Here is an 8,353-nt window from a genome sequence, read left to right on the forward strand (position 1 = left end):
GGATTAAGGACACCGAGACCTCATCTCAGAGCCGTCTGCGTGTGTTGCTCACAGCGCTTCTGCACCTCAGATAACCCCAAAGGAAAAGCCTTGACCTGGCAAGTGTCCCCGGTACTCCCAAGCCTTCAGCAAACAAAATTAGAAGAGCCTGCAAGGTACTTCGTAACACAAAACGCTTCCTATGTGCTCTTCTCTAGCCTCTGCTTTACTTCGTAGGCAGCTGATAATCTTTCCTCCAGCGTCCCCTTCTCAAATCAAGCCAAACTGAGCATCACAACAGTGGCCGGTGCCTCTGCAGAAAGGCAGGAGAAAAGGAGCAAGAGTCAAAGGCTGCAGACTTCCCCTCCACCTCCTTCAGCTCCTTGTCAGCATCAACATCCAGAGTAACAGCAGTGACTCCTACACGTTTCCTGAGTGTACATAACAAGCCTTTAAACTCCTGTTTCCTGGACTCCAGCCTTCCCCAGCAATCAGATGCACCAGAGCAGCATCAGCCACTGAAAAACAATAAAATAAGATAGGGGCTCTGTGTGTAAGGGTTTTCTCAGATCCGATTTCATTTTTTCTCTTCTAGCTCATGCAGTCTCCTGTTTTCCCTCTCCCTCTTTGTTCGGCGGGGTGCAGGATTTTCAATTAATGCTCTTCCATGCTGGTGGGGAAAGGTTTAGTTTTACAGTTGGCTCTCGTGTTAGAGGGAGGAAGTCCTGGCATGTCCCGTCGTGCACGCTTTGTTTAAGGCACGTGACAGAAACATAAGGTTTTGCTGTCACATAACTTTGTGCTGCAGGAATGGACATCCTGGGGCCAATGCGACATAAGTATTTTTAAGTGTTTGTTTTTTTTTTTTTTTTTTTTTTTTTTTGGTCTTAGAGAAACGATGGCACAAGTTGTCCTTTCCCAATTGCACCCCAAAGCAGAGCTGCAGGCTGGCTGCTGATGAGGACTTGGCTCAGCTCCAGCAAAGAACAACTTCATCCACTCACTGGAGCTACTAGAAGAGGATGAGACCAGCAAATTTTGCTTAAAAAAATCTCAGTGCCCTCACACATTTCACTTCTGCGTGAGTGCGATTGTCCTTGTCTTACTAGAACAAGAACTTACAAGAACTTTTCTAAAATAAGAGCTAAATCAAAAAAAAAAAAAAAAAAGCTCACTGTTGACAGAAATAACGCCACCTGCTCTCTGTTTTCTGGGGTGAGGTGTAACGTCATCTCTGTTCAACACCGGCATGTTTCAGTGCTGTTTTGCACCCAGGTGAAATGCATTGCTCGAGCACCATAAAACCCCGTTTTCCCACCCACCTCAGACTGGATATCTTTGTGAAATGCTAGCGTGGAAATGCTGCCACCTCTCCAGCCTGAAGATGAAAATCAAAGCATTGCCCATGGTCTGAGAGGGGATTGGATGTGTAGGAGCTGTTTTTTTTAACCTGCCATGAGCAGCACAGACCACTCTGAGTATCTTACGATCTCTTCTGGACTTCACCTCTGCATCTTTTTCCTCTCCTTGCTGAAATTCCCAGAAACACATCCGAAAGAACTCCGTGGTAGGGAAAGCCCATACTTTTCTCCCCAGATCACGTCTCTCCTACTGGGAGACACAGTCACCTTAAATATGCACCTAAAGACAGCTGGATGGCAGCATTTACCCTTATTGGCCTCTTTGTTTTCTTTATCTTTTGGGGGAAAAAAAAAATCAAAACAACCTCCAGCAGTGTCTGCATCTCAGTCTGCATCTTTGAGAGTCTTTTCTCCCACACAGATTTCCACAATTGATGGCATTGACACCAAGTTATTGGAATTTGCTCTCTGTTACTTCTTTCCTTTGTGATTAAATGGCTCCGATGTACAGGATAGGTCCCACATGTACGGGCTGCTTTATTTATCCCTCTGGGGATGGGGACAAACAAGTTGGGAACATGCACCAAAAAAGTGGGCAATCTCAACTGGAAAAAATCTTTAAAATGTCAGCTCCGTTTTAGTACCTAATATGTTGTATCCACAGTCTTTCACATTTCATTTCTGGAGTCCATTTCTGGGCTTGTGTTTAAGGCTAAAAGAAACTTTTCTGCCAGTGACAGCTGGGCCATCTGCCTTTCTTCCTTAGTCCTCATGGCTGGGTGGCTAAATAAGAAGGAGCTGTTCAGCTAACCTCAGCATCTGCCAATTGTGCTTTTTTTTCTCTTGGCCTTTCCAAAAATGGCATTCTTTTTGCCTAAAAATAAAATTTACGCTTCCAAGCCAAAGAGGCAGACCTCCCTAGGCATTTTGAATAACATCTTTGTTTTGAAATGTCTCTTGGATTTTATGTAGTGAAAGCCTGACTTTAAAAGAGGTGTTTTAATTTGGTACTAATATTGGCTGATACTCCAAATACAATAGGACAGTAGAGCCCCTGTTCTATCTTGTGACATGCTGTCATTAGCACCCCATGAAGTGAGTCTGGGTAGGGCAGCAATAAAAAACACTCAAACATTTCTTGAAAATTTCCTTTAGCTAGCTATTTATGCAGGGATTTTCACTTTCAGTGCACCTCTGTGTCAGACCATTTCATTGTAACTACACATCCAGCTTTTGATGAAAAAAAAATCATATGACTATTAATTCTTAGGCTTCTTCTCTCTTTCCACCCAGGAGCAAGCAACTGGTGTGGGGATGGTGGCAACCAAAATGGGAAACAGACTCTGAATGGATCCAGTTCCCAAGGAAAGCCTTGCCTTGTGAGGTCTGGCATGCGTGTATGTGCGTGTATGTATACATATAAAAGCTTGGCCTGAAGGTTTGGCACCATGACAATGACAGCCCTTAAAACCAGAGCTGGTAGCAAAGGCGAAGCTACAGAAGCAGGGAAATGTTGGGTGGGATTTCAAGGCTGCGACAGTTTGCTTTCTCATCTCCTGCCATGCCGCAGAGTTCGGTGAAGACATCCCAGGGCTATCCGAGATGGTGTGTCTTTGCATGCTGTGCCCTGCTTCAAGACTGGAAGCTGGGGAGCCAAAAGCACCATGGACGTGTGAGGGTGTGCATCTCAGTGGGGTGGTGAATGTGAATCGGGATGCCAGATCTGCTCCACGCTGGTGGCAGCACGGGGACATCTGTGCCTGCTCCATGATGTGCCTGGCACAGGCGTTTCCTCACCAGCTCCACTCTCCCCTGAGCACTGCGCAACTAATTAATGCTTTATATGTAAAAGTATAAATATGTTTGCAATACGTGTCTGCTGGATCACCGACATTATTTCAGATGGTTTCCTCTACACTTTGTGGACCATTTCCCAAAGTCAAGCTGGCCCCATTGTATCTTTTGCTTCTCGTAACGAATACTTCCAAGATAAATATTAATTTCTCTTGGCTTTTGTGAGCACCAAGCAGCAAGGGAACAGACCTGTCAGTCTTGCAAATGTAGACTTTTTATCAAGAAGGAACCCTACTAGGTGGTAGAAATAAGAGGTTGCAAGCTGACTGTGCTAAAGGGAGCAGGCAGGAAAACCAAGCTGTCCCAGCTTTGCTCAGACAAGGGCTATTTGTTGGAGTTTCTCCAACTGCTGTGTTGTCTAACTTTTATTTCCCCCATAATCAGGCTGATATCATAGGGATTTGCTTGGAAGCTGATGCCCTCAGCTCATCTCAGTGCCAGAATTCCAACAGTCTCTTGTTCCTAATGGAAAAAAGATGTAAAACCTCCAGACATCCCCAGTTCTCGTGGTGTGGGATCAGTTAGCCGACACGCAGAGCCCGGTTTGATGCCTTTATCTAATTTCATGAAAGTGGAGAAGTGGAAAAAAAGTACATATTTATATGGTATGTGCATGTATACGTGTTCATCGGGTCAGTGTTTGCTGCTTCTGAGTGCAGTCCCTGTGGGACCTTGTTTCTGCCACCTGGGTGATCCCATCCCCTTTGGGGCTCTGCGACAAAGAGCCCCCAGGATGATCAGTTATCCCTAAAGGGAGCAAAGATGCCTTTGTTTTGGGAACCTGCAGCTATTTGCTGCCCTGTCAAGCTCCCTGCGGGGTCAAGCAAGCATCTCTGAGTTCTCATTAAGCTGTCAGATAAATTGTCCAGACCTCCTGGGAGTCAGCTTCTTGGGTGAAGGAAGTTTGACCCCAAAATAAACTCTACCAGCTGAAGTAAAATGTTCCTACTCCTTCAGCAGTAGGAAAAGGGAGGTTCAGGAATGAACGAACCCCCCCCCTTAAAATTCTCATGCCCTTTGGTATGGGCACCCTCATTTAGACCCCTCAGGGAAAGTATGGGTCCTGGATCACATTCAGATTTGCTGTTTTATACGCAGCACTGCAGAGAAAAGGTGCAAACAAATAGTGTTAATAACACTGTCACAAACCCAGAGGAAAAACTGAGGGATACACACTGAGCCTCTTGGACCTTCTGGCACATTTAGCTCCTGGCCAAATTTTTGGGAAAAACACACTGCCTTTAACAAGAGGCTTTCCAAAACAACACCCGAACGCTGGCAGGAAGCTGTTGCTGCATGGCAAGTGTGAATCTGCCTGGCATGTCTGCTCGCCCCTTTGGCAAACAAGCACCAACCCAGGCTGTGAGCAGCTCACAATGTGACGGTGCTGCCTGATGGATGCACTTCGGGGCGGCCGAGGCACTGCGCACGCTGCTACAGGCACATGCGCCGGCCAGCTGGAACAATAAACATCAAGACCTACTTTAGCGGTGCAGTATGTGTCAGCCACAGCCGTTTCAGCTTTTAAAGACTTGGATGCAGACCACGTTTTCCCCTTTAGCTCACTGCCTGCTTTAACCAGAGCTGAGCAAGCTGTTGACTCTGTGCTGCGAAACCTCAGCGAGCCCAGCAAGGAGCTGGAGTGATGCAGGAAGCCAGACCAAGGAGGCTGGTCCCCGGCCAGCGTTTCACTTATCTGTCATACAGTGATGTTCAAAAGACCAGGAGCTCCTATGTGTGACCCCACGTCTCTTCTAGTGGCCCGATCTGCAAGTGAAATCAACCTGTCCCTGGTAGTTTTGGTGAAATGGTGGCAGCTTGAAACACCAGGCTGCAAATGGGTCCTTTCCCTGTGCAAGTGAGCGTGAGTGGATGGTTTTTTCTCCTACATACATGCAGGTCTGTTTTTGTGATAAAACATAAGAAACAGTGACAGAATCACAGATGGATGAGGTTGGAAGGCACCTCCAGAGGTCACCTGGTCCAACCCTTCTTTTTGTGCAGGGCTAGACAGCAGGGTGCCCAGGACCACGTCCAGAGGGCTTTTGAACATCTCCAAGGAGGGAGGCTCCACAACCTCTCTGGGCAGCCCGGGCCAGTGCTATTTCTCAGATTTCCTTCCTTCCTTCCTTCCTTCCTTTGACCTCAGTGCCAGGGAAGCTCATGGAGCAGATTATCTTGAGTGTCATCACGCGGCACTTACAGGGCAAGCAGGTGATCAGGCCCAGTCAGCATGGGTTTATGAAAGGCAGGTCCTGCTTGACGAACCTGATCTCCTTCTATGACATTGGTGATGTACTCAGTAGATGAGGGAAAGTCTGTGGATGTGGTCTACCTTGCCTCAGTAAGGCTTTTGATACCGTTTCCCACAACATTCTCCTCAAGAAACTGGCTGCTCGTGGCTTGGACTGGCATACGGTTCATTGGGTTAAAAACTGGCTGGATGGCCGGGCCCAAAAAGTTGTGGTGAATGGAGTCAAATCCAGTTGGAGGCCGGTCACTAGTGGAGTCACCCAGGGCTCAGTACTGGGGCCAGTCCTCTTTAATATCTTTATCGATGACCTGGACGAGGGGATTGAGTGTACCCTCAGTAAGTTTGCAGATGACACCAAGTTAGGTGCGTGTGTCGATCTGCTCGAGGGTAGGAAGGCTCTGCAGGAAGATCTGGATAGGCTGGACCGATGGGCTGAGGTCAACTGTATGCAGTTCAACAAGGCCAAGTGCCGGGTCCTGCACCTGGGGCACAACAACCCCCAAGCAGAGCTACAGGCTGGGAGATGAGTGGCTGGAAAGCTGCCTGGAAGAGAAGGACCTGGGAGTATTGGTTGGTAGGCAGCTGAATATGAGCCAGCAGTGTGCTCAGGTGGCCAAGAAGGCCAACAGCATCCTGGCTTGTATAAGAAGCAGCGTGGCCAGCAGGTCTAGGGAAGTGATTGTTCCCCTGTACTCGGCTCTGGTGAGGCCGCAGCTCGAGTACTGTGTTCAGTTTTGGGCCCCTCGCTACAAGAAGGACATGGAGGTGCTCGAGAGAGTCCAGAGAAGGGCAACGAAGCTGGTGAGGGGTCTGGAGAACAAGTCTTACGAGGAGCGGCTGAGGGAGCTGGGGTTGTTCAGCCTGGAGAAGAGGAGGCTCAGGGGCGACCTTATCGCCCTCTATAGGTACCTTAAAGGAGGCTGTAGCGAGGTAGGGGTTGGTCTGTTCTCCCACGTGCCTGGTGACAGGACGAGGGGGAATGGGCTAAAGTTGCACCAGGGGAGGTTTAGGTTGGATATTAGGAAAAACTTCTTTACCGAAAGGGTTGTTAGGCATTGGAATGGGCTGCCCAGGGAAGTGGTTGAGTCACCATCCCTGGAGGTCTTTAAGAGACGTTTAGATGTTGAACTTAGTGATATGGTTTAGTGGAGGACTTGTTAGTGTTAGGGCAGAGGTTGGACTAGATGATCTTGGAGGTCTCTTCCAACCTAGACGATTCCGTGATTCTGTGATTCTGTGATTCTGTGATTCCTTTCTCTCTTCTTTCCTTTCTCTCTTCCTTTCTCTCTTTCTTTCTTGTAAGCTTGCACTCTGGAGATCTAGGAGTTGCTTCAGGGAGAGAACAGAGACTCCCAAGGTGTGTGAGGGGAGGAATCCTGCCCTTTCCTTGCTGATGATAAAATTGCCCAGTATCTGGAGATTTTCAGCTGTTTCGCAGGAAGGTTTGTCTCTGCATGGGGCAGGAGAAGAGGCAGTAGCTGCATGTGGCTGCTGCAGCTCTCTCCCTGCCTCTGTACAGGGAGCATCACCCACCTGGGGACTCCCCTGCAGGCACCAAGACCCCCCTGCACTCATCAGCCAGGCACAGCAAAAAGGTCTTTTCATGTTAAACAATTAGGGATAGAAAACTAGGATTTATTTATGTAGCACACATAGGTTTCTACTGTCTGGCTGTCTCAGGACACAGGTTCTCCTGTTCTTTCTCTACCCTTCCACCCATCTTCTCCTCTCCTCCTCTCTGTCCTGCCCTGTCACTCCCCATGAAAAATTACTCTCCCTAGCAGGAATCAGGTCTGGCAGGCTCTCCCTTGGCCAGCAGGACTGTCCTTGGCAGCTGCGAGCCAGCCTGGGTGGTGCCACTTGAGTGTCCTCCAGCGCCCCGACTCACTGCGAGGTGACTGCATCCCTCCTGGGGCCACTCTCTGGGATGACAGCAGAGCTCAGCTGCTCCATCGTGCTTCGTCCAACACCGACGTGAGCTCCAGACCCATTTCTGCTTCCTTCCCCTCCGCTTTTGGCTTTCAGGGTTTGGAGATGGGCGCGGGCCCTCCAAAAGGGATATTAGATGGATGCTGTCACGCCCGGCACAGCACTTGCCACCCGCCCTGCTTGGAAAAGGCTGGAGGAATGTTTTTCTCCACCCATCTAGTGTTGCTTCTGCATGACTCAGGAGTGACTGACCTTGCCTGACATACGGACGCCTTGCAGGCAAGTGTTCCCCTTCCAGAAGTCAGCAGCCACTGCAGGAGATGTGCTGCCTCCCACTGGATGCAGGCCCTGTCATCCCCCCTGGCACCTGCCTCGGCTCCTGGAGGAGCATCAGGCACTGGGAGCAGGTTCTGAGAGGTACACGGTGTTTTTCCTCCCCTTTCACTCCAAAACACTCCTTTTAAAAGCAGATTAAGGCCTCTTGGGCCAAAAGCTGTTACCATGGGTTATATGTGGGTCAAGTCTCTCCTCGGTCCCTTGCAGACCGCATTCAAATTCTTCATTTTGGGTTGAGTCTATTTGTCAGATGGAGTTTAAAAGGCACTGCTGTGAAAGTTCACCCCAATTTTCTTCTCATAATGTACACCCTAGGTTTTCCTTCTCTATTTCTGCTCACAGCCCTTGCTGGAGGTCAAGCATCTAAACCCAGCCCTGTTTCTGAGCACATAGGACGTAGTGGGAGGAAGGAAAGATTTCACCTCCCTCCTGAATCTGGTGCAAGTGTGAGTTGCAGCCCAAAGGGTGGCTCCCCCCTCTCCATCCTTCACATCTCCCCTCCGGGCCCTTGGGTCAGCCAGCCACTCCATGGGCACATGGTGCCTCAGGCCTTGTTGTGGTGGGCTGTTTTTCTCCTTTGCTTGCCAATTTCTTCAACAGGCCTGGGAACCCTGTGGAGGTCCTAGGTTGGTCTTACAAG

Source organism: Cygnus olor, chromosome 1 (assembly GCF_009769625.2).
Source record: "Cygnus olor isolate bCygOlo1 chromosome 1, bCygOlo1.pri.v2, whole genome shotgun sequence".
Taxonomy (NCBI): Eukaryota; Metazoa; Chordata; class Aves; order Anseriformes; family Anatidae; genus Cygnus; species Cygnus olor.